This window comes from Streptopelia decaocto (assembly GCF_964273445.1).
Source record: "Streptopelia decaocto genome assembly, chromosome: 17".
Lineage (NCBI taxonomy): Eukaryota > Metazoa > Chordata > Aves > Columbiformes > Columbidae > Streptopelia > Streptopelia decaocto.
In genome coordinates this window covers 4,199,692-4,227,028 of record NC_138672.1, presented here as the reverse complement: position 1 = coordinate 4,227,028, position 27,337 = coordinate 4,199,692, and the positions used below count along the sequence as shown (strand labels likewise).

Here is a 27,337-nt window from a genome sequence, read left to right as displayed (position 1 = left end):
GAAACACAATGTGACTTAGGACATCTTGTAGCCTGAATTCCAGTGACACCATATCACAAAATGCAGTTTATATAATGTTTTTTCACACCAGGGACAGGGTAACAGACAAGCAACATGGCTAGATAAATTTAATAAGACTACTATAAGCAGTCAGCATGGTCTTGGCTCTCAAATTTTGATATGTCTACACATGATATTTAGAGTCTAAGAGTTTTAGAAAAATACCCATGATAAGCTAAACTAAGCTTGGCTGCCTTTAAATTTCAACTAGATTTCCATACAGAGAAGAGTGGAAGCTCTAGGTGTCAGCCTGTTTTAGACTACTGAATAGATAACCTTCTATTTTATACATTTACTTTATATTTGAAAGCTTCCACCAAATTATATTAGATGGTTCTATCTCTGTTTTCATAGTCAGTTAGCTAAACAAGTCGTTACTATGTCTTTTAATTGATTTATTTATTTTTACCAAAAGAAAAAAAAAGTTTCCTGCTTAATATGACAATGATTGGGGATTTTAGAAAGGAACAGAGAAATCTTAGCATCCGTTTTTACCTTGCCTTGACAGGGACAGACCTCAGTTAAGCACCTTATTACAAGTTTCACCTCCTGCATTATATTGAGTCTTGGTGCTTTTGCTGAAAGTTAAAAATGTGCGCACGCTCTAACCACAGACTGATAGGCCAAAGATGATGGAACTGCCAATAATGTAAGTAGAAGTAGAATATGCTAGATTAGCTGCAAAGGACATGGATCATGTAAACTAAAAAAGATCGTGGCAGCTTGGCTAGTATCTAGGAACACTTCAGATCCAAGTGTATTTGGACATTTACTGGGGAAGCTATCTAGCACAAAATATTCTCAAAATCAAAGCCAACAACTTCTAAATTCATTTGATGCTTTTTCCATGTTTAATTTGCCATTAACCGCCTCACTTGATTGATGATGCTCTTCTAGTTCTCTTGCGGGTGCCTCTGACATCCCAAGTTCCTCCCACTGCCACAGTCAGAATAGTTCAAGTTACCTTTGAGAATCAATCAACCTATTCGGACACATGGAAAAAGTAAATAACAACAACAACAATCTTGAGTTTTCTAGCGTCTTTTTGTGTTCTTAAAAGTGTTTGAAAATATTTGTATAAACAGAGAGCTTGTTTTTCTAGACTGGATCTCTGTACCTGCTGCAGTCCGATTGCCCCTGAACCAGACCCTCTGCAAACACAAACCAGTTTGCACTAAAGAAAACAAACACAGCAACACTGCTTTACACCAGGCAAACACTTGGTCCATCACATCCTTCCTGTACAACTTCTTGTTTAAATTGTTTATTCATCATAAAGCCTGCCTTCTGTGTCAGAAATATACAGTACCTGAAGCATTTACAGTTCCTTACCAAGCATAAACCTCTCTCTCCCTTTGGAGCTGTAAATATTTGATGCCTTCTGGCAACTCATCTCTGTAATCAACACAGAAGAGAACATTTCTGGATAATGCTGTCATATTTCCTAAAGCAAAACAAGTATTGCAGAGCAGCAGATAAATTATTTCACTTTGGAAGTCTAAGTATGTCTTGATTTCAACACAGCAACGCGTACTAGTGTGAGCCAGCGATTGAGTGACTACATCCAGCATTCCTTGCTGGGAAAAAGTGAGCCATGTTGGGGGGATTTCTTAAAATTTCCTTCCTTGGAACCACTTCCTGAAAATTTTGTTACCACAGTATCACAGTATCACAGTATGTTTGGGATTGGAAGGGACCTCGGAAGATCATCTAGTTTTCTGGTTCTGTGAGTTTGAAATAGAGGCCTTAAAGACCAGAAACAAACTTCAAGCAGAAGTCAGCAGATGGAAAATGTATCTTCACGTATGCGCCGAGTCACCGAGAGGAGGCCAGGAAAAGCAGGTGTATCTCTTTTCTTGAGCATTCAAGTAAATTATAACCATGATCCGGAACAAAGAAGAGTGCTCCACGTGGCTGCAGCGGATGCCTGCAGAATGTCATGAGCTGAGGCTTTGACCTCCCTGTATCACTAGGACCAAATATTTAGCTGAGTTTACGGAAATTAAGCTCCAGAATATCACTGGAAATCAGACAAATTGGTTAAGTCTGATTTGAGATTTCTATTCCATTTAAACTTGTATGAGTTCCTGGGTGTATAAGGTAATCTGTTTGCTCATTCCTTCAAATTGTGTGTACTGCTAAAGGTTTTAAAGAACATATTGCTATGGATATATTATTAGATCCAAATGAGGAATGTTAAGAGACTTACTTAAAAAAAATCAGTGGCTGTCCTGCAGACACAACATTCTCAGGCATTTCCAACAGTTTTGCAAGTGTTTTGTAGTCATTCTGATAAGTAAGCAGAATGAGATATCAAGAACGGTGAATGGCTGAGACTCTATGCTGAATGGTGAGGATGCTCGCATGCTTTCATTTCTGATCCAGAAACAAAAATGAAAGTCGCTCCTGATCAAAATTTCCAGGCAAAGTTTGTGAAAGTGCCATAGGACTGCAGTGCAAGGTATATCACACAGGAATTTAGCCATGCTCAACAGAAAGGTTTTGATGTGGACACATCACCCCGGGCCAAGCTTGGCGCAGTAAAACATCTGTCTGCCAGACAGTGCTGACAGGCAAAGGCTGCAAGAGACCATTAAGAAGCCTCTAGATCACAATGGGACCTTCAAGGACCTTTCAGAAAATCTTTTGAATCAAGAATACAAAACACTCTCATCTCTATAGACATATCTATGCAGACATCTTCATTGCGTGGTTAACATAGGCGAGCAGCATGAAGGTTCATTAAGCTTTGGTAAGACGAGTTACCCTGAGAAGCAGCCTATCCGTTCCCATTCATGTGTCGCTGGGATAAATGGAGGCATTTTGTGGAGGTCTCCACCCTGCAGCCAGCTGGTGCTCCTGGATTCCTTCCCTACAGGCCTTAATGCTGCTGTGCAGAGACAACTAAATACCACAGTTAAGCTAAATTCTCACTGTACAATGGCCAGTCACAGCATTGCATCAATCAACATTTGGAAAACACGCCTTTTAGATCACAAGGCTTCACAGTGCCCTGCTGTCATTTCTCTCTTATGCATGCAACTGCTTCTTGCAAGTGTGTTGAATCACTAAGTGACATTTAAATAATGATTTTATAATTTACCTAGAACATTATGCGATGGGAAAGAACGCATTGTGGCAGCCTGAACCAGAGTTTAAACTATTCCTTTGCCCTGCAAATTGTGGGTCAGGGCAGGAAAGCAACATCTCTCTCCTCATGGGACCAGTCCCATGCTCAGCGGTAAAGGCTGCACCACACAATTCTCTTAGCCCTGCAGCGGGTCTCATCCTCCAGCCTCTCTTCATTAAAATCTCTTAACAAATACCAGATGAAAAAGCTATTTTGCACAAAGCCCTTTGAAAACTCATCTCCTTTTGCATCCTTCCCTGCAAACCCCATGAAACTGCCCGTCCCCTCATCTCTAGGAAAGCAAGCTGCTGCAGAAATAGAAACTCTGCGTCATAAACCCAGCTGATGTCAATTAATACAGACCCACTGAATTTATGGAGCTGCGCTAACTTATAACAGCTGAGGGTGCAAAGCTATTGACATTCAGTGATTTTTAACAGAGTATCTGGCCTTCAACCTAAGGGTAGTCCAAAGAGATTACAAAAATTCTATTTACAAGACAAGCATGGGTGATACTATAATGCAATTATTTGCACCAAACAGGGCTCTTCTGCATGCGGAGCAGGGGCCAAGAGCTCCTTGGCTGTGGCAGACCGCATGAAAAATGTTCTTACTCCATTGTGGGTGGTAGAAGCACATGTTAGGTCTGAAGTAACCTGAGGTTTGAAAAGTGCTGAAATTTGCATTTCTATGAGTCTGCTATGAGCTCACCAGAGACTGTTGATTCATAGAGAATGAAGCTGTCTCATGTCCCCTCCTGTAGCAGAGTCTCCCAGGTGAAATGCAGGAGGGAGAGGAAAAGGCAGCACTGCAGCCTGTGGTTTGGGAGCTTCCCCGCCACAGCAGTGTCACCTGTGTTTCATGTTATCAGTTTTCACCGCTAAACAATGATAGAGTAAGCAAGGAAAAAAACAAGTCACATCCCATTTGTACAGTGTTTTCTGCTCTATTTTAACTCAATGTGTAGCCCTTCAGCAGTAGGACATAGTCTTCTCCCCTGTGAGGTTTTCTTTTTGCCATGCAAGAAATGACAGTTCTGTTCTGGACAAGCCAAGGACTTCTCCTGGCTTGGGAGGCAACACTCACAAAAAGCATCCATTAGAAATCCTTCAACACTGAGCAGCATGACTACACGTTGCGATGTGCAGGAGGGAAACAGGATCGTGTCTTAACTTGTATTGGTCAGCAAAACACACCATTCCAGCATAATTTTGAAATCACATGCACCAAGTGGTTAAAAGGAAAATTAAATTAACAGCGGAAATCACTTTGAATTTGCTAAAATGTGAGACATGTTTCTAGTCAATTTTATTTGGGTTTCAATACTATGTTGATCAAACCTAAACTAAATCACTATACTCTTTGCTTTCTGTTTCAAAACAAGAAACCAAACATACTCTGGTCGCCTTTAATTTCAGTTTTGAGGGTAAACAGTACTGATCAGTGATTCACAATCCGTGAACAAAAATGAACAAGTCTCTCCTTTTATTGGGAAAATAACCAAAAAGTGGCTGGAAGGGATGTGCTTAAGCTCTTCTGCTGGTATGACTTGTGAGTCCTCCATTTCTCCATGATCACCCCCTGCCCACCATCCGTCCAAGCCTTTGCTATATTGTGGTGTCTGAAAACATAGAGATGAATAGTCAGATTCTTACTGTTTAAAAGGAGATCATGATCTGTCTGTTGTGGTCACAAAGATAAGCATCTCTAATAACACATTCACAGCTCTAACTTCAGACTTGGGTGTGAATTGAATGAACTGGGAGTGCAGAGAGGTCCTGGCCAAAGTCAACCAAGACAGGAGGGAAGGAATGCAAGAGTCTGGAAAAGCTTAGCAGGATGGAGCTTAGAGTCCAGAAAATGCTGGGGATGCAAAGACTGGGATCATTTATACATCAGAGAGATGACAGTTAAAATGCCAGTTTTACCTTTTACACGCTTTTTGCCCATTTTATGACAAACATTAGCACTAAACAAGTCTAAACGAACCGTCTGATTCTGAAGCTGTTCTCAGAATACGTCCTGCACCAGTTCCCAGACTTGGGGTTGTTCTGTTTCTGAGAACTGTGCAGAGGAAGAGAAGGACATTGTCTTGGCAGCGAACCCTCGCTCCTGACCCCTTGCCAGCACCTACGCACAGCATTTCTTGCAAGCAGAGAATGCCACAGCACAACCACTGGTACCTGAGACTGTCATTAAAGAAACCCACCAGAACCCCACTGGCAGCTAAAAACACAAACCAAAAATCACAGGCTTTAATTTGAATTGGGGTTTTTTTATGAAACATGAAAAGGAAATGATTCTGCAGAGGTGGAACCTAAAGATAGATCTAACCAAAATGGCAAAATCAGCACAGCAGTGCGGAGCAGGGTGTAATGATGGGGAAATGCCATTCCAAAGAGAGATATCATGGGGAACGGGACAGAGAGCGGTTGTATAGGAGCTCTCAGGCACTTCAAACCTGCCTCTCTCAGAAGTGCCACACTCCATAAGACTCTAAGAAAATATTTCTTTAAAATGCTTTGCGCTTTGGCACTGAAGGATCTCATGACACCATCAGCTCCAGACAGACTGGCTTCAGAGAGCCACAGCCCTTGTGAGAGGGAGTTGCGGCACCAGCTCCTTCCCCAAGGAAGAAGTGGAAGAGGGCAGTGGAAAAAGTTGTCTATAGGACTAAAATAGAAACAGTCTTACTGTAAAGGAGAATGGAAAGGAAAATCTGCAAGTCAATGAGAGAATTCACGCGCAAAAATAGAAAAAGGCAGATGTTAATGAGTCACTGCTCGCTCAGAGAAATAGGCCATTTGCCTTTTCTTTGAGTCACTGGCACATCCTGCAGCAGCAGCCTCTTGACATGAACCGTTTTTAACAATTCGTTACTCATAGTCTTCCAGCCATTTGAAGCTCTGTAAAGGACTGAAAAACATGACTTCATCTCTTGTCTGTGCTATTCCCCACCTGAAACACACACTGGCTGCTGAGGGGTTAGTCCTGGTGTACGAGCAGGAACAAACAGAGCCTGTAAGAGGGCAGGTGTTGGGCTCATAGGAGACAAGGATTCCCCTGCTCACAGTCCTTGGTGGGTGCTCTGGGACTTCAGCTCTTTATGCTCAACACAGACCCTCCAGCATTTGTCAATCATTAGCAAAAAAAAATTGCCTAGACCAGGAGTAACCTCAAAATAGTGCAAAGTTAGTGTCAGGTCCACCATAAAACATCAACTCCTCACTTCAAGTCTACCGCAACAGTTCTCAGTTAAGCTGTGAAAAATGAGTTTCTCAGCAGTATGCAAACAGGCATCCAGAGGTGCTCTGGGGTCCAGATGTGAAGCCAAAGGGATGGGATAACGGGGAGGAGAGAAGCACCAGGAAATTACATGAAACTTCACAAGGTGCTCACCAACTTCCATGTGTGGTGGTCTGGCCTGGTGCTAAGCCCTTAAACTATAGACTGAAGTTTTGCATATGTAGAGTGTTTTGGGGGGTTTATGTATGTAGGACTATTTCAGGCTGCAGGATAAGTTATGTATAGCATGTGGAGAGTAGAACACACTGGATATAGTGCTGAATAAACAGGCATTTAAAGAATGCAGCTATGAGAAGTAACTTATTGAAATAATGTGTTATTTTTAGATTGCATGTTTCCAGGCCAGCTGCCACCAGCTCCACTCCCTTATATTTTGATCTGGTTATCAGAGGCTATCTCAAGGTTCCTATCTGCCAGATTTCTGCGTGAGTGTTCCCTCAATAACTTGCTATAAAGGACAGTCAGTCCTAGGGCATCTTTGGACTACAACCAACCACAGATTTAACCTCAGACCAATGCAATTTTTTCTTTCAGTGCTTTTTTCCTACCCTGCAATTGTGCTTCGCTTCTTTCCCAGGACCTTGATGCAGTGATGTCAGAGAGAAGAGCAATTTCTGATTCACAAGGGCAGGTGGTGACAGTGTCACCTACCAGCTCTCATGCTGCCATCATCCCAGACTGGAGGAAAGAGACACTAAAAATTAAGTCAGAAACAGAACAGAATCGTAAACACAGATCCCAGATTTATGACCATCTGCATCCCAGAAGTCACTGTGATGCTTGTGAGAAACAAGCAGTGGATGTCATACGAAATTAGGATGGGCAAGGGAGTTGTTCAGTTTCCAAGTTCATACTGATTTCAAGAATAAATATCTATGAGAGAAAGGCAAAACGTTTTGTTGGTAATACGTGAATTGGACACATGCTTGGAAAGGAGAGCACTTCAATCTCAATGCTTGCTGAAATGAGGCATTTCTGACGTGAATTGATCAATGTCACTTTGTACAGTGAAGCAGTGATGGCTCCTTTCAATCATATAGTAGGTTCTGATTATGGAGAAGAAATATTGGGAGAAAGACAAGGTGACTTTAAAAAGTGAAATAGGAAGGCACACAGAATGAAAGTTATGAAATGATTCTTACACACTTTCAATCTGTCTATCCATCCGAAGCCAGACATGGCTCTCAAACACATTACCCCAATGACTCCAGAAATGAAGGGGTCATGATAATGTCTTTGTTTTTCCCCACAACCTGAAACCCAGTTATGTATTCACAAATACTGATGTCTGCTTAACAGGGAGGATGAATGTCGCTTTGGGGCATATTGGGCAAAGATGATGTTTGGACACTTATTGCAGAATGCAATGTTATGATGGCTATTTCAGAAAAGGCTGTACCTAAGGCTAGGTAGAAATTTATGAGGACTGTCTAGATTCTCCGTAAAAGATTCTAGAAGAAGAAAATGTGAGAGAGAAGTTGGGCAAACTAGGTTGTTTCCATCTCAGAACTGCACTCACACTAGTTCTGGCACTTATACTACATGAACGATTTAACCCAGAGAAAAGGGCCTTCTCCCAATAGACTCTTTCAGGCAGAGAAAGTGAATCGTTTTTGAATGTTAGCACTTAGTTACTCCTACAGACTTACAAACATCAGCACAGACTTCTAATTGCTTTCAAACTTTAGCCAACTGCCATGAGGAAGAGGTTGGAAGACCATAAATACTGGCTGACAAAATAATGGAATGGATTCAAGCTCCTACGCAAAGGAACGTGTTGGGTAATATCTCCCTGTGACTTGGTTCTGCCTAGAAATTACTTTTATTCTGATCATTCCAGCTATTCACATCCTTGGGTACCAAACAAAACAGCATAGTTTAGAAATCTTGCAAACATCTCCCAAGATCTCTGAGGAGGCAGACACATTTTCCCAGTCAGATTGCTCAGAATTTATAGACTCAGACTTTGTAGATTCTACATCTGACTAAACATGGGCATTCACTGTGTTCAGTAGGAACCAGAAACTCAGTTAAGACCAAGGTTCACTGTAGCAGACAGCGTGACAGATGTGACAGTCAAATACCTGCATCCAAGCATGTAACAATCTATCATGAAAAGAAAAAACATGGAAACAAAAATGAAAGGGTGGGAGAAGGCATGAAAGACAAATGCAGCTGAGATAGAAACAATTTCCCCAAAGGTACAAAGGACAGGAGCTTTAGTTAAGTCTTCACACCCTAAATCTACCCTACCTCCATTCTAATGAAATACAATTTTGTATAGAAAGATGGAGATGAAACTATGTGACCCCTATAACAAAGTCTTGTACAAGTCATCAGTGCTGTCAGCCATAGTGAGCTGAAACCAGAAAGTACTCTACCTCATCTTCTGAACTGAATCAGCATCTAGAAATTAGAGGTTTCACCACAGGTCAAACCACTTGTAAAGTTGGATATTTTGAACATCAAGATATAAGCGTAATCAATCTAGAAAGGTTTTGCGTGTAAATGTGGTTGGAATACCTGTCTATAAAAGCAGCTGTGCAAACATCATGACTGATCTGGAAATCAGCATGTGATATAAAGTACTCTCCAGACACAAAATTCTACATTACAGTATTTTCTCCAACAAATACATGTTGTTTGTAGAAGGAATAGATTGCAGGAAGAACAAGCAGTAAGACAATTTTTGCTTCCAGGTAACTGCACACGCTGTATACTTGAAAACAATTTATTTGCTAAACAGAAATAAGCCAAAGGTCTGCGTTGTGCTTCAACACCTTAGTAACAGTCTCAGAAAAGAGTATTATTTTTTATTAATTGCTACAGAAGTCACCACTTGGCCAGCATGGAAATGAGCCTTCCAGCCAGGGATGTTTCTGGAGTCCAGGGCAAACATGGAGCAGGAACCATAACAGACCTCCTTGCACATCAATATCAGAGGTGACCACCCCATATCATGTTTGGCTTTCCATCCCTCAGAAATATAATACTTCTTGCTAATCTACCTGCATCCTAACAAAGACATGCTGGAAGAAAACCAACATGAAGGAGGCAGATATGCATTTCAGACATCTTTCCTCCCTTCCTCTCAGCAGCTCCTACTAAAAACATTTATCTGTGATTCCTCTGCTTAACCAGGTTGCCTCCTTCAACACCACCGACTTTCTTCTAGCTCTGCCATGACCACACACTATCCCTCCCTACTCCAAGTTAATTCATTTGGGTTTAAAAAAAAAAGCAGCAGACGTGTCCTGTAGTGCATTAGTGCTGCTTAACAATAGAAACTTTACAACTCATACTTCATTTCTAGGAAGACTCACGTGCTACATGAGGAAGGATTTGCGGGAAAGAAGAGATGATCTCATAGCTCTGGCAATTAGATACAGACTTAGGCTGGATATCAGCTTCTACCACTAAGTACTACCAGCGAGGTGGCCACTTTCTGGGTGTTCCCTGTTTGACCTGGGCCCCAGGAGCCCGATGTGCCGAGGTGTTAAGTGCTCACAGCTGCAGCTGAACTCAGTGGGAGCTGAGAACAAATACAGTGCTCTGAACATAAATCAGACATTGGGGAGCTCTCACTGAGTACCCAAAAGGTAGAGGTGACTCACATTTTATGTCCCTCTTTCCCTGTCAGTCCCGTCGCATCCAAATGAATATAAGAGGGTTTTGTAAAAGCTAAAATGCTATAGTAATAGGCACAATAGGAAAAGAAACAAACAGGATAAAGTCAGAATGGACTTGAATATTATCCAGTAAATAAAGCATGCAACTGATCTAAACAATAAGTACAGTAGTTGTTCATCCTCATCATGAGAACCACTGAGTCATATGGGGAAAAAAGCAATCATGTTTCTTGAAACTGTACCATCATGCACATATATTAAGAGATTGAATTCAGGTTACTTCGGAATTATGATTATGACTTTTCCCAACTTCAGAAAATTTGGTCTTGCATCTTTCAGTACACTTACATAAAAACAACCCAAAAATGTGTGGCAGCAGAGGACTTTGCCATTGAAGTTAATGGCTACAGTAGCTGTATCGCAGCTAAATCTTAGATAACTCTTAAAGTTTCGAGCTTTAACATTTAAAAGGAAATGCATCTCAACTGTCCTTCGTAGCTTTTAAAAGAAGTTTTTCTTAAAAAACAATTCTTCAGGCATAGTGGAAAAAATAGAAAGATGCCAATCAGCGGAGCAGGGGTAGCTGAGTGCATTTAAGCCAAGATTGATTGCTCTATCACAGATTTCACATGTGGCCTTCTGAAACACACAATATCAAATGTACAAAAAGGATTCAAATGACAAAGCTCAAGGTGCACTTGGTCCCTGCAGCAGAGCTCAGTAACCCCCTGAACATCTCTTCTCTCCCTCTCCACATCTTAGCTTATTGATTGCAGTATCAAGAGATTCCTCTCCCAAAGCTGCAAGAGAACATTCTATGATCTTTGGAAAGCCTCTGCATCCAGGACAAGCCAAGGCAAGGAATGCTGCCATAGATGTTTTTAAAGCACAGAATGTGTGACTGTTTCAAGACAATGGTCAGAGCACTCCAAGATGTAAAACAGCTCAGCGCTGTGCCTGGAGAGCACAAAGCCCCCACTGCCCATCACTCTGTAAAGACTCTGACCTTGGTGGTCAGGACATAAAGGAGTTTAAAGTACAGTCACATTTGGAAATAGTGTTCTTCTCTCCTCCCTTTCTGGTGAATCTGGAACTTAAACTCACACTTTGTCACACAGTTTCTAAAAAGCTGAATCAAATTTGAGGACCCTTAAGCTTTTCAGTGTCTGAAATATGGATCTGTAGCAAAACTGAGAGCCAATACAACTCACATACCTACACAATGCATATTCTCCTGGCTTGCTGTCATAATACATCTATATACAATTTTCTATTTAGTAAACTTTGTTTCACTAATAACTTGACTTAAATTCTAGCCTTTCCCAGATTTATGCACATTCTCTAAAATAACCACCAGTAAGAGATAAGGCAACAGGCATGAAGACAAGCATATTAATTCTAATTATTCCTGATAACACTCATTTAAAATAGATGTTAATATGCAGCCAGCTCTAGTTAGCTTTCCAAAAGCAGAATTCCAAAACACTTCCTTACCAAAATCAGCCCCTCTGACCTCAGGTCACTGCACCCCCAGACAACTTCCATGATGTCAGTGCAAAGAAGTCTTCTTAAGTGGACTCCAGGGAACAATTCCTAGACTGGTGCTTTCCATTGAAAGTACCCTGTGTTTTCTCTACAGATCTAGGGAAAACGCGTCTTTGCTTTCTCTCTCACTCAGAGTTAAGAAAGCTCATTAAAATATTAAAGGAAACTCAAGAAGTTTGTTGGTCACACTACTTGCCAATTGTTTTTCTAATTTGTTGCTTTGTATGCAAAATTAAAGTACAAAACCCGTATGCAAACACTCTCATTTTCTATTCTGGCAGAGTTATTTTCTCAGCTTGTGACAGCTGAGTGACCTGCTTTTATTTGCTGATGTCTCAGTGCCTCTCTGGTAGGAGGCACAACTGGGATGGTCACACTGCTTAGAAATAGGTTGTTGTCTCAATGACTAAATTAACCTGGGTTATCTGTGAACAGCTACAATTCCCAAGCCAACAAATATTTTAAAGACAACTGACAGATGACAGTTCAGAAGATGAATCTGGGAAGGTCAGTAAAGGTGCCACGCTAACCAGGGTCTACATCATCTTCTTGATTATCTGTTACTGGTAATTTTAAAAAAACTGACCTTCAAAAAGAGCTGCAGCTTCACTACAGTAGGAATCACATCTTCTCAGTGGTTGCCAATGTGAAGTCCTACTCACTGGTTCTTTCCCCATTTCTGGTTGAAAGAGTGAAGAATACAGCATTTCAGACATAGATAGTACTAACAAATTTAGGAAGTAAAACAAAAAAGGCAAGTCTGTTAAGTTGACTCTAGTGGTCACATCCTCATCTTTCTCATACACTCTCATACTTACAAGTAAATTTTCTCTCAGCCTTGTGAAGAACTGAGAGACCATTTTCTTTGTTCACAGAATCCCAGAATGTCAGGGATTGGAAGGGACCATAAAAGATCATCTACTCCAATCCCCCCATGGAGCAGGAACACCCAGATGAGGTTACACAGGAAGGTGTCCAGGTGGGTTTGAATGTCTGCAGAGAAGGAGACTCCACAACCTCCCTGGGCAGCCTGGTCCAGTGTCTGTCACCCTTGGCCCGAAAAGGCCAAAGTTTACTTTGCTGAAATCCAGGGTTGCAATTCTGCTTGCTATCCTGCTCCTGTTACATGAGATCCTGAACTCCACCATCTCATGGTCACTGCAGCCCTCAACCTTTACCGCTTCAACCAGACCCTCCTTGTTAGTGAGGATGAGGTCCAGCAGTGCACCTCTTCTAGTTGGCTCCTCCGCCCTTTGCATCAGAAAATTATCGTCAAGGCACTGGAGGAACCTCCTAGACTGTGGCTGGCCGGCCGAGTAGTCCTTCCAACAAACATCAGTGGGATTAAGCAATGGGCATTGACTTTGAATGATATCAAAGCCCTTCTTCATATAAGCCACTTGGTGTGTAATATGCTAAATGCCAAAAGATCAAAGGTCCCTTGTGTTCTCTTGAAACAAATAACCAGACCATTACACTTTGACAGTTCATCACTGTTTGCTAACAATTTGGCTGCCAAATGAACAGCTATAATGTCTGGAACTGGTTTGAGTTTACTGCTTTCTGGTATCACAGCTTTTTCCAAGTTTTAAATACAACAAAGAACCTTAAAGAATGCATGATGCAGCTTGTGGTAGCTAAACCCCCATACAAGTGAACACCAGAAGAATGTGGTACAACACAAGGCAATTCTCAAATCCTTAAGGTCTTACTGCATCTGCAAGTCCCCCATATAATATTCTGGGAGGAAGAAACAGACACTTGATTTGTGCAGTTACTCCTCCTCTAGAACATTCAGTATTGCATGGAAACACATCCCCTTCTTCCTGCTCATTGATTGGGCCTCATTGCTGACGTCACCTTGTTATAGAGGAGCAGTTTTGTAAAACAATGGTTTTGACACATTGCTTAAAGACCCTGGATTCACGTCATCTCCCATGGAAGTACGTTTCCCAGCTGGCTCTTGGCAGTCAAGGACATGTTTTCCATAACTGTCACATACATCGTCCTGGACTTCATGATCTTTGAAATTCTCTATTACTAGTCCTCCCACACATTTTTCCCTTTTCCACTTTTTTTTTCCATTTTGTAACCCAAGTCTGACAAGGACATATTTGTTTGCAGGAAAACAACTGGCCAATGAACTGCGTCCCTTTAGGTAAAAAATTCTTCACTGCATAACCTTGTTTCCTTGTGCTTTATTAATGTTTCCATATCATGATAATGATCTGCTAACCTGGGTGACAAAGTGGCTTCTCCAGTGCACAAAAACAAACCTACAGTCTCCTACAATGAAGAGTTACCACTGGAAGTTCTGTGTTTATACATAAAGATTCAGCTTCCGGAGAAACATGCTGACTTCATTCTCTTCTGTCTGGAGTAAAGTGAGGCACGTTCCAGTTGAAGTCAAATAATCCCGGAAAATCCCAGAAACTTTAGACTTTCTGGAAGAGTTTTGGAACATCCCCAAAAGCAAACAGAGGGATTTTGCAAAGCATTCCAACACTCATATGAAAATGATTTTGGGGAAATACACACAATGCAAACCACTCTAGGGATTATGAGTCTTCCAGCAAGAATTCCTTCATCTTTGCATTTCTTGGATAAAAGGTTTCAAAAATAGGAAATCTCATTTTAGGATTATTTGTTCTGACTGATAGAGGTTTCTATGCACTGACAGGTGAGGTAAGTGCAATGTGGTCTGTTCACAAGCGTATAATAGAGTATTGGCTTCCACATTTCTGTAAGTGTATAGTCATGCCTCTTTCTTCTCTCTCCATATGTGTCTGTTTAGCTAGCTAAATGTCAACCATCTTGATTCTCCCCTCAAAAATAAGAGGATAAATCAGGAATAATCCTAGTGAAATCACCAACTTAAACCAGTTTAAGCAGAGAACCAAGCCTCAGAAGCCAGTAGTGAGTATTGAATTTGCTCTTCCTGTCACACTGGATCAGAGGGAGCTGAAAGTCTCTTTTCACTGCAAGGAATTAATATGCAGAAAAATCAAGCTCCAACTTTTTCAACAAAAAAAGAGGAATTATCTTAATTTGCTCTTAAGAGAATCATCCTGTCCAACTAGAGAGCTCTGCACACACATTAAACCAGAAATATTTCCAAAACAAGGCACGTTCTTAGTGATTTTGTTACAGGGAAATAACATATGAACACTGAAGTATGCCAGCAATTCTTTGGTGGCCTACTTGAAAACAGCTGTGGGTTTCACCCCATTTTCTAAGTAGATAAACGTCCATGTAAGAATGTGCAAAATATTCATACAGAAATGGGCATAGGCCCATAATTCCATAATTTTTCCTTTCATTTTGGTTGTGATTTTGAAAACCAGTCTGGTTTGGCAAAAACAATCTATTCTGTATAAAAATCTGTTTAGCAGAAATTGATTTTTTTCACAGAAAATCCTGTGACTCTCACACAGGCCAACTGCATATCACTACGTGACCTTCAGCACTGGCCTAACTGGCCTTTAGTACTAATTTACTAAGCAGCTAGAATTTTTAAGCAGTATTTGGAAGATAACTGAGGCTAAATAATGACATGCTTCCTAGACTAGACCATGATCTTTCTGCCAAGTGCATTATCTAAAATAATTATTATTGTTTGGGAGAAAAGACAACACATCATATTTTTTAGTTTCTAATCTTCTGTTTGTCTCATTCCTTCCTGCATGCTAAACAACAAAGACTTAATCTACTCTGTACTGAAAGCAGAAAACTGAGCGATTTTAATATCACTTCTGTTCCCATATTTCTTGTTTCCGCTTCAGTAGTCTGAATATCAGAGCTCCCACTCCTTGGGACAGTGCCTGAAACAGGAGAATCTCCACAGTGGAAGGGCAAGGAATCTTTACTTCCCTTCTGCTTGAGGGTATTCCACTTTGCAGACAACATTTACAGTTCTTCGATTACACAAATGAGGGGGCGAGTATGAGCCTTGTGGCTAGAGAAAGAAATCAGATCTTGATTGCCCTGTCTAGTCTGAGGCCAATTTAATTTAAGAAGAAAACAAGACAAAAAAAGAATAACAGCTCACTTTCACTGGAAAATACCCCCTTTCAAGGGAATGAGATGTAAACCAGCCTGTCCCTGGTGTTTCCTGGCTTATTGGAGGTGGCAGCTCTCTGCTCAGAGCTTTTTTCCACCTTCCCAGTTCTGAAGCATGGAAGCCTTTCCATGCAGTGTACACAAAGAAAAGCAGCACTTGATTCTGCTTTCTCCAGTCCTTTCTGGAACTTGGGTCATGGTACCTACCACCAGAAATTACTTAAGAAGACACAGCTGGCAGAAACAACTACCAAGAGGTAGAGGTGAGTTGCCTTTAAAGTGTAACCGGAGTTCTTATGATGTGACTAAAAGTCTGCTCTGGCTCCTGAAGCTCATGAAACACTTCATCCTCACAGTGTTGAGACATGACACACATTATCCAAAACCTCATTTAATCAGCTTAGGAACCTGAATAGGGCTAACAGTAAAAACAGCTCCCACCAATCCGCTCTCCGGAGTTTTTGCTTTCTAAGCAAACCAGAACAGTTATTCCCAAGTAGCCCATAATCTCACAAGAAGAATTTATCAAACACACATTTTTAAGCATGTACTTCTCAGTGGTAAGCACAATACTGTTAATCCCCTCATTTCACTGGGCGTTTCTTTAGCATATTCTAGGTCATTCAGAATTTACCTTCAATAGATCTGCATGCTGTTCACATGAGTTTTAGCAGCATGCAACTGGGAGGAATTACCTGGGTCCATCAAGGCTGGTTTCCTGCTACTGCAAGCAAACTTGTAATGGAAACTTATAAGTTTGTGTCCAACAAGCTCATGGGAATGCTGGCATAGATACCCAAGTGCTTTCGGAGTCCCCTCTGCCAGGGCACAGTAGCATCAACTGCTTACAAACAGACAGGGAGCCAGGAGTGATGATGGGACCAGCAGAGGAGGACCCTCACCAGCCCCTGAGAAAGGAGAGCAGGATGTGCCAGGGAGTGGTGGCAGGTTCAACCAAGAGTCCCAGTCACCAAATTCACAGTGGTGTCACAGGTTCAAGGCCAAGACAGGAGAAAGTATCAGTCAGCACATCAGAATTAGGTCCAGTGATGGCAAACAGGGTCTGATAAAGCCCAGTGACCACAGACAGGTCCATAGTGACAATGCAAATTTGATGCCAAGCTAAGAAGTCAATTCATAAATCATGGTCCAGATCCATAAGGCCCATAACCCAGCATGGCTGAGCTAGAGACCAGCCATCCTACAGCATAGCTTGAGCTGGGAACAAAGACCCAGGACTGAGCTTAAATCACCTCCTGAGCCCATGGGTGAGATGAAGGCCTCAGGTGAGGCTGGTCAGGGCCGTTATTGCTGATAGTGTCCTCAGGGCTCTCACACCCTCACAATTCGCACATGTATTTCTTCCCCGTGACTTCTCTGCTTCTATTCTTTTTATTTGCTGTGGTAGTCCACAGTGTTATTGAAAATCAAAGTGAAATGTACAAATGCTAATTAATTTTTTGAACTTGTAGGCTGGAAAAGCCCCAGTGTGTCAGGTCAATTAACTTTTTAACATGCTAAGTGCTGTTCTGGATTCATTTAATATGTTGGATTCCTATTTGAAAGCCTAGAAAAGATGATTTGAAAAAAAAAAAAACAAACCCATAGGGAAGTACTATACTTTAAATATTTGGGGAGTGGGGTGGTTTTCAAAGCTGACTTTTGTCCACAAACTCCATGAAATTTTATTCTGCAGTACCTGATAATGCATTTCTATCCCAGGCCAGTTCTTTTGTTATGACTTAAGTTCCAGTCAGACTTTTAGGTGCCTCCAAAAGAGCTCTTAGTTCACCCAGTTAACCCAAAAAAGCTTTTCAGGAACACTAAGGCACATTCAGCACTTTTACAATTTCATCTTGGCTCCATGTTAAACCTGACCTTGCACACATAAAGACTCTACACATCTGATGACGGATGGTCCACAGGCCTTGTCAAGCATTATGCATCATTCACAACCCATTATTTCTGAAGGGCCCATTAGCAAGCGAACTCAATCTTTTTCCCAAGCTGCCCTTTCACCCGTGGCCTTGGCAAGCTTTACGAGCAGAGCAATCCGAAAACCTCTTCGGTTAAAGTGACATAATCCAAATGGATATTCAACTGTTTATTTCAGTGTGAAGATTCCCTTTCTCCTGGATCTTACTGTGGATATTTTCCTTATAGAATTTGTGGTGCCCAGATGGTTTCTAAACTGAAATGGATTTCCTCCCCCTGCACTGTCCCTCTTTAATTCTCCCCTCCTCTTGAACATACTGTGAGAGTGAGATAATTAAGAGAGCAGTCTCATAGATGGAAATGAGCAGGAGCCAAGGCACCCAGTTTACTTCTTCTAGGGGACTGACCTCTGCAGTCGAACACCAAAAAGATGCCAAATAATGAAGTCAGCCTTGGGTTTGGGGCCATGCTCAACATATCAAATCAAACTAGAAGCTTTTTTTGAAGATTCCTTAGAAGTGGGCCGAAGGGTGCTTAGTGTACTATCTAGATACAATAAAATGTCTTTCTGGCCACATTGGCATACTGCCTGTCACTTAGGAGAATGTTGCTATTGTTACAACAAAACTTTTCCTTTCCACAATGAACTTCACTGCTTTTTATGGTTATTTTGAATAAAGAATTTATTTCACCCCTGGATTCCAAGAACAAAAGATGGTTCACTTACCCCTAAGACATCACCTTTCTCTTCCCAAAGCACTTTCGTTGGAGACAGAACTATAAACCTACTTGGCAAATAACCACAAAGGATATCCCTGTTCTAAAGCTATTTATCCAGCGTCACACAAGAAGTCACAATCTGAACCAGGAATTTAACACTCTGTTTTTGAGCTGCAGTCCAGCATCCATCCACTTCAGCTGTTTGCTTTGTTATTGTGAAAGGGAATATCCCCTATTCATTTCTAAGAAGTCAAATCTTAGGGATTAAAAGAAATGGAGTTTGACCTTTTCATTATCCACGTTAAAACTTCATTACTGACCACTGGAACTTCTGAAAGCTATGCTGGCAAAGCTGCCTTTCCTAAAGTTGGGAAGCAAGCTTTTCAGAAGAATGAGGGCTCCTTTGCTGCACAAGACCACTGAAACAAGGGAAATTTTTAAAGGAAGATAAATTCACAGTCCCACTCCAAGACTAAACAACCAGAAGCAGACACCTAGCAGCTTGGATTTATAGCATCAAGTCACACAGGAAGGAATCTGCATCCTCCAGCTTTTTTCCAAAGGGTTAAATCTGGATGACACTCATGGGGACTCTTTCACAAGATGAATTTTAAAGGAAACTTCAATACTTACAGATCAGAGTTCCCGCTCAGTTCAATTCCCATTACATCAGTAGCTCTCTGCTTTATGACCATGTAAAGACAGACTCTCTCACAAATACTTATCTTGCACTTCACTATAAGGAAAAGGTACTGCCTATTCACAGCACTGCTACTTTCCCTAATGTAGGTTCAAGTGAAAATGTGCGGAGAAATTCACACAATTTTGCTTGTCTTGCTTCCTTCTCCTAAATCACAGATGTTTTATTTCTAGTTAGTTCCAGCTGTCAGAGTAGAACAGTTGTCAATGCAGGTACCATGTCTTTACTACTTAATATATTAGCTGTAACCTTGATCACATGTCCAGGATTGTCAGGTTTAGGACTGGAAATGTTTTCTATTAAGGTACAAACCTGGCAACATCCCCATGGCCAGGGATGTGCAGCCTCCCTGCTCTGACATGGGGTACCACTGGGCAAGCTTTTGCTCCTCTCTGGGTCTTTGACACACAGCAGGTTACTTTTCTGGCTTAAAAGTAGTGCAAAAAGATGGAGAATCGGGAGCAAAATGAATTTGTGAACCAACGGAATGTCCTAGTAGAGGATAATAGGCCACTGAGCACATTATTCCGTTTCTCTGGCCAATTTCAATTTGAAACATTAAACGTTATTGGCAGACACAAAGAGACAGTCAAGGTAAAATAATGCAGTTTATGCTTTTGTTAATTAACTGCCTGAAGTACCACCCATGAAGCAGATAAATCAGACTATTCTTTTGAGTCCCGACTGAAACAAGGTTAAAGGAATATTTTTAACATTACCATAACCTAATATGTGAACAAATGTACAGATACTGCATTCAAGAGAGCTGTAACAAAATAACTGTACTGTTAAGGGAAGGTTGACTGGATAAATGCCAACATGTTCACTGCCCTGAAAACAGAAGACTAGAAAATACAAATATCAAGTTAAACTAACGGTTTATGTGTCCCAGAGGCAGGTATCAGTAGAAGGAACCCCTAGAAGGCACAAATAATGAACACATTGCCTGTAAGAGGAGTGTTTATTTCTCCTTCTGGTAGGAGGCTATTTCATAACAGAGAGCATGAGAACCTGATATTCCTCCCAACATTTCTAGAGGCTCAGCGATGCTCCCCAGAGAACTGTCTGTCTGCAAGGAAGCGACTCAGTGGGGGTGGCAGGTACCTGCGTTTGTAAGTGGGTGGGCTGGCTGCGCACAGAGATCAGGGTTGGCAAATTTGAGAAAATGGTAAAACATATCCCAGAAAGCACAACAGTCTACAGAAAAACACAGTTAGAAAGAAACAGCAATAAGGTGACTTCCTAGAGAAAGGTGGCAGAAAAGTACTAAAGAGCAGTTTTCAGAAAGTTTGGATAAGAGAAAGAACTTAGCACAGTGTTGAACAACAAGTGGATTTTTCTACACAATGCTATGCATCCTCCTCAAGCCAAACACACTGGTTGGCTTAGTACAGCTGTGTCAGTCACAGCTGAAGGAAAGGAACACAAGTGGAACGATACACTAGCTTGGTAATCTCTTGCTAAGCTCAGGAGTAGTATCTTTGTGTGACACTGCACTATGCCATTTATATAGCCAGCATCTGTCTTTAGCTCATAAACCTCAAGTGTACCCCAATACATAACGTGCCTCCAGCCCCAGGGAATTCCCAGCGGTCACACAGGTTGTGGCTATAACTGCTAAATGGAACAGAGCAAGTTCAGGAGCTCAAGCAATGATGGTTACAGTCAACACCACACAACTGTCAATACCGTAAGTGCTGTCCCCCATGCACAGTTGTGTTCTGTGCCAACTACCTGTCCTCAGGGCAACACCCAGACTCAGGTCTAGGAAAAAGAGATTCCAGGGCTCATTAGGTAATGTAGGCAACGGTGCATCAAGCTGGTTTCCTTACCTTCCCCTGCTCCAGGAGACTTTGCATCCTCAGGAATTCTCAGCATGTGTTCGTGGCACATCCTAAGACATGCAGCATCTCAACGTTTGTACAATGAAAACACCGTTTTGATGGGCTACAACATAGTTCACTGCTTCCAGCATCTTGAACTGGAAAAAAAAAGACATGCAAAACCTAATAACTATGTGTTAAGAGTCACATGCACATCAGAGAAAACCCAGCTGTACTGTGTGAATGTAGCCAGCCTGTGTGCTTTGGCATCTGGATGAGCAAGCTGCCCATGATTTGTTTAGCAAGGAAAAACAGGCCCAAAATCCAGGAGCTTACATTCATACAGGCTATATCCTGAATCTACAGTCTGGTACTACAGCAAGGTATTCAGGACCCCAAATCAATAGAAAAGATTCTGTGCATCCAGCCCCTGTGTCACAATCCCGTGGTGATTTCTGGAAGGGCTTGTTCAAACAGTATTCTCATCATAGAAAAAGATGGAGCCTCATCCAGTTTTCAATCGTGATTGTGTGAATTTTGGGAGAGAATCACCACAAACCATTCCTAGTTCTTCTCTCTATTCTCACACCATCCTTAATTTCTTCCTACATTTAAAAAACTGCCCATAAGGAAGGACTCTGCCCAACGGCAATTTTCTTGCCTAGAGTGCCTGAAAGGAACAGTTTCTGATATCTGTTTCATGGCAACTCAGAATCTAACCTGATATTTACATCGGTGGCATGCATTTACACCTAAAAGTGAACTCAAGCTATGCAACAGTCTATAGCTGTCAACAGAATTCTTGATACAGACATACGACTTGCGCATCCCCAAGTAGACACATCACAGATTCACATGATGATCTGCAATCCCATTAGGAGCAGCTTAATGCATTGACAAAAACCACAGAGAGGACAATATTCTTTACACATGTAAAATAGATGCTAGCAAACCAGCACATACGTGGGATGAAAAAAGGGAGAGGGGAATAAAAGAACTCTTTGAATAGATATGAACCCACTAATAATAGCAGTATTAGTTCACAGGAAAGAATACGTATGACATCAGAAACCACCAAGACATCTGTTTATTTTAATATTAAAGGAGATCTCAGTTCCTGAGATCAGCTGATCGGCGGGTCCCGATTAAGCAAAATCTTTGAGGTACTGAGAAGCCTTTTTTTGGGTTGATTTTTGTTGTTGTTGTTGTTGTTGTTTTGGGGTGTTTTTTTTTGTTTGTTTGTTTGTTTTTCTCTCAATCGGGCACTTTCATCCTCGAGAGACCCAGAAGCTCCCAGCAGCCCTTGCAAGAGCAGCTGACATGGAGCGGACATGACCACAGCGAGGGGGATCACACCCCCGCCCCTCGTCTTGAAGAAGCCTCCGGGAGGGCAGCAGCGCGTCGCTGCCCATCAGGTGCTGGAAGGGGCAACCAGCCTGTGACACGGGTGAGTAGCCCCCACGCTGTGCTGCAGCAGCGGGTGTGGTAACTCGTGAACTAGGGTGTAGAGGTTGTCACTTTTTGCTAGTTAGTCTCTCTCACCTACTGCCACTGTTTCATACTGTTGCTGACCACGGTCTCAACCAGAAAGAGAACTTGGCTGAAGAAGACTGTAGCAACTCGGGCAGACTGTCTGCCCCTAACCATGGCTATTCAGGCTTCTGGCTGCAGGGAGTGCCAGCGCCTGCTGCTGCCGGATGACGATGGCAGCATCCCACAAGTGTGAGGTGTGAGCAGGTCCAAGATGGGTGACAGGACACTGGCCCAGGCTGCCCAGGGAGGTTGTGGAGTCTCCTTCTGTGCAGACATTCCAACCCGCCCGGACACCTTCCTGTGTAACCTCATCTGGGTGTTCCTGCTCCATGGGGGGATTGCACTGGATGAGCTTTCCAGGTCCCTTCCAACCCCTGACATTCTGGGATTCTGTGATCTTCCCTAAAGGACATGTGAATGTGCAGCAAGGATATCCAGACCAGCTTCAGGCAGAACAGCAGCCGGCAGCGAGATACAGTTATTGAACCACAGATTGTGTGCAGACAGTGACTCAGAACCTGCAGAGACCCCCACTCTGCAGCCCCCAGAGTGATGAGCATCAGCTCCAAAAGCTGCAGCCTAACTTCACATATGGGAAACACTTGGGGATCCACAAACTGTGTGTATCTGGGCTGTGACCTGGGCAGAGCACAGAGCTCTTCACACCAGTTCTGATGCCAGAATCTCTGTTGCTCATGCTAAATGAGGACAAATGGAAGACAATTGTAGATTATTCTGCTGCAAGCTGGCCTGTGGTGATACTTGTTACTGGTACCTGCACAGATCCGAGCTATCCTGTCATCTGAAGCACTGAGAGATGTTTAGAGTGATCAGAGGGGACTGGCAGGGCGTAAAGTCACACCAAAGCTTATGTGACATTAACATCCACATTCCTCTGATCTGCTCATTCATCTACAAAAGTCAAACCCAAGAAGTTTATTCCTCGTATGACTTGAATTTAGTCAGGCTATTCCATGAATGAAATGAGACCTGACCTACAGCAGACACTGTTGCAAACACTTCCTTCAGATACAAACACGTAACTCCTGTTAAAGCCCTCAGATCCCTGATACTTCAGCAGGCAGTTGGTAACAGAAGGACTTAAAATCCTTGTCTTTGAGGCAGAAAGTCAGCCCTTAAATACAAATCTGCCTGTGCTGGCAGTGAAGAGTTTTCATGGACATGTGGCATTACTTTCCTTTTTCCTTGGATCCAGAATTTCACCTGAAATTTTCTTGCATTTGCATTCACCAATTGGAAGGGAAAACTGGCAGCAGAATGCATGATCTGAGCATCCTATAGCCAGATAAAAATCATCCGCTTCCATTACAGCTTTGACAGACAAGCTTGGAGAGAGTGTGTTAGAATAGAGCTAACAAGCACAATATTTTATTCATTGGTTAAGCAGGTAACAGATCCTTTGGGACTTGAAGATGTTGCCACCCAGACCACATCTTCAGAGGCTGCTCTGAAGAGAGGCACAGGCTGTTCTGAGGGGTATATCTACCACATGTGAAAACAGCACAGACGTACTGTAAGTAAAACTCAGAGTAAAATAAATTTCAGTTGTTGAATATGAATCCAGAGACCAGGTAGGATGTTATGGCTGTCACTGCTACAGCTTTTTAGCTTGCATACCACTAGCTAATTGGATTACAGCTAGGTTAATTACATTTGCCTGTTTGCACTGCAGCTGAATCCCCCAGCTGCCATGTTATACAACCAAAATTACGCTGGCTTCATAACTACAGGAGCAGAAGGGGCTTATAAAGCTTTGGCCATAAAAATGTGTCTTTCCATTGAAAATTGGCTTATTAGAACAGGAATTAAAAGAAGAAAAGAACTGAACAAGAATGTAGTAAACAAGCAAGAGCACAGAGTGAGTTTGTGATAGCAATCCCAAGCAAGCACTAAGCGGGGCTCTGGAACACAAAGCTGCAGGAGCACAAAGACCAGAAAAGCAGGGTGATTTTCTAAAGACACATGATGAAACTTTGCTTTTTATTTGGCTGCCAGCTCCACTAACTTCCCAAAGATACTTGTTTGCTAGCCTGGCTTGATCGAATGTTTCCCAGCATCAAACAGCACCTCGCTGGACAGATGGGTCATCCAAGACCTTATGCACAAAATGAGGATAATATCTCCCAGAACTACCACAAGCCTGAAAACATTAAGGATTGTTTATAACACTACAGTGAAAGGGAATGCAAAGGAAAAGATCTGTGGGCAAGTCTCCCACTTTCCAGTCCTAGGGAATTTTCCCAAACACACATACTGGGTCTCATTCACCTCAGAGTGCTTTGCTTTACAGGTTCTTATAGAAAAATAAACATCTTCTGCAGAGGCTGTGCAGGAGCCTGCCCTAAAAAACAAAGCAAGAGCCCATGCTGCTTCTGGATATGTGATACTGCCGAGCAGAACAGGGCTGCTGTGAGCAACCACTAGATCAGATTTAATTAAAAACTCCAGGCTAGCACACAAAACAGCGACAAGGAATGCTCCCAACTGCAGACACCAAGTTTGGCATGTCAGTCTTTGTTACTAAGTCTTTTCATCTTTCGAGGCTGGTAAATAGCTTCATTTCCAACCTGTATTCAGGAATTACTGCAGAGGATTCAAAGACAAGGAGGAAATGGAGAGATGGGGTAAGAAAAGAAGATGGCAAGTATTTTCATGTTAAATAAGAGTTTGTTTTGCATTGATATCATGAGTACAAAACCAAATGGCTTTCAGATGTGGCTTTACAAATTACAGTATCAGTAGAAGTCTCTTAAATCTTAAGTTTTCCCTCAAGATTCAAGAGAATATTCATGCTGGCTGCCTCACTTCATTCCTTCCCCTAGCTTCCAAACTGAAATATCAGCTCAAACTCTATTTACAGTCCCTCACTTTAGACTTTTCTATGGCACTGTCAAAGTAACATTTGAATTTCCATTTCATCAACTCAAAGAAAAACAACCCCAAACTTTGGATAGATTGGATACATGGATTAAAACTGTGTACTGCTTACACATCTCCTAGTTGTTTTGTCTAAAGCAAAGGGCTTCGTTCTCATGTTTGTGATGTGTAATATCTAAACTATAAAGTAACACTATACAGGACTAGAGAAGCTGAGAAAAGTTTATCAAGAGTGTTTTTCTGTACAATATTTACCTACAGTCATGGCACTGCCCTTACTCTCCTTTCTGGTTATGGCACAAGTCTCCTAGTAAGGTTAAAACAAGTATTTCAGAACAGACAAAGCAGACATGAAGCAAAAATCAGCTGGATTTGAAGTCATCTCCTGCAGATAGTTGTGTTCTATTTTCTTTATTTGCTGAGCTCAGCCTCCTTATGCAACTTTTGCAATTCTTCCATAAACTGAATGGCCATATGTAATACCTTGCTGCATTTATCTGCTCCTTTTTGTATCTAATTTTATAATAAATGGGAGGAGGGTGGGGGGAGAAAGACAGGAAACCAGAAAGGTCTCTTCCTCACATTACTTGCAGTCTCCTGGTCTGTGCCCTTCCCTGTGTTAGCACAAGGACAAGTTCTCCCCAGTGAAGAGTCAGGGACCCTCTGGGTTCTCTGCAGAGATGAGAAACAGATGCCGTCACAAACACACTGTGTTATAGCAAGAAAAACATTTAGCAGAGAGAGCTCTGGTAATGCTGTACCTGACAATCACTGTGCCTGGTGGAGTTTCCTCTGCTTTGTCAAGATAGATAGCTCCAAAACTGATGGAAATCAGGACATGGTGTTGTGTGGCCACGATGCTACAGAGAACAAACCTCTCAATGCTCTTTCAGGTCAACTCGAACAGCCAAGGAGCTGCAGACACACAGGACTCATGTTTGACCATGAATGATGGGTTTTCCACCCCCTGCTGTTCCCCTCCTCTGCCTTCACATCTGCGGTCTTATCTGGAACCGTGCACTTGCACCACGCTGTGATAAAAGGTTGACATAATAACTAACTGGCAAACCCACATCACTGGCAACATCTGATGAGTGAGTCATTCTTGCTATAGGAGCCATTTCCTTTAAAGTGGAAAGAAAAAGAACATAATACAGCAATAAGCAACCAGTCAGTGAACTTTCCATAAATAATGTTTCCTCCTCATTTTCTTTCACCGATTGACTTGCACTCCCTTTGCCACTGAAGTTCCCAGCTCCTGGTTCTAGTAATTTGTCAATGAACTGCAAAAGGAGCAGCGTGAGTCATACAGAGCCCAGACAAACGGCAGCATATGGGGAAACTTCTCCCACTCCAGAGGGGAAGGTTTTATTCCCTGGCTTTAAAAACTCAAAGCAATTAGAAGGGGAAAGGGGAAAAAAGCTGTTCCAAATATGATGTCAGTGTTTCCACTACTTCATAGGGAAACCATGTCCCCCCCTTATTTTAAAGATGACGTATTAATGCTTATTTTCCTGTCAGTCGTATGTGTGTGTGAGGAAAGGAGAGGTAAAACAGATAAAGATTCACTGGCTTATTTTACCTAAGAAAATATCAAGTTCCTGCATCAGCTGAGAAATAGGAAGCAGCTGGAATATATCTGTAAAGAACAGAGCAGCCAGGCAAGCTCAGTAATGGAAAGCTCCCTGCACTGAAGAAATCCTGAGGTGGCTCAAACTCTGAAGTTCTCAGGGATCCCTTCTCACTTCCTAAAGTGTGGTGTGAAATGAGTCTGTACGGTGAGATTAGTCAAGGGTTAAAAATAATTACGCAGGTGCAGAATACCTATCATTACAGACTAGTCAACATTAAAAATACAGCTATTTTCTATGCCTCCACATAGGATAAAAATAGTTGTCAAGAGCATGATTAAGATATAGAACACATACCTGCACGGATCAAAACTGAACACCTTGTTTCCCAGTCACCAAGTGTAATCTAAGGCACTGGTCCTGTCCTA

The 27,337-nt window shown here is 42.0% G+C and overlaps 1 long non-coding RNA gene across 1 annotated transcript; it reads right to left on the bottom strand.

Annotated features, from left to right (window-relative positions):
• Positions 1 to 4,622: 4,622 nt before the first annotated feature.
• LOC309447295 lies at positions 4,623 to 26,034 on the bottom strand. The gene is made up of 4 exons (XR_014185591.1): positions 25,921 to 26,034; positions 25,594 to 25,645; positions 20,917 to 21,065; positions 4,623 to 4,811 (listed from the first exon to the last, which is right to left on the bottom strand). It is a non-coding gene; the product is annotated as an uncharacterized lncRNA (long non-coding RNA).
• Between the last annotated feature and the right edge of the window lie 1,303 nt (positions 26,035 to 27,337).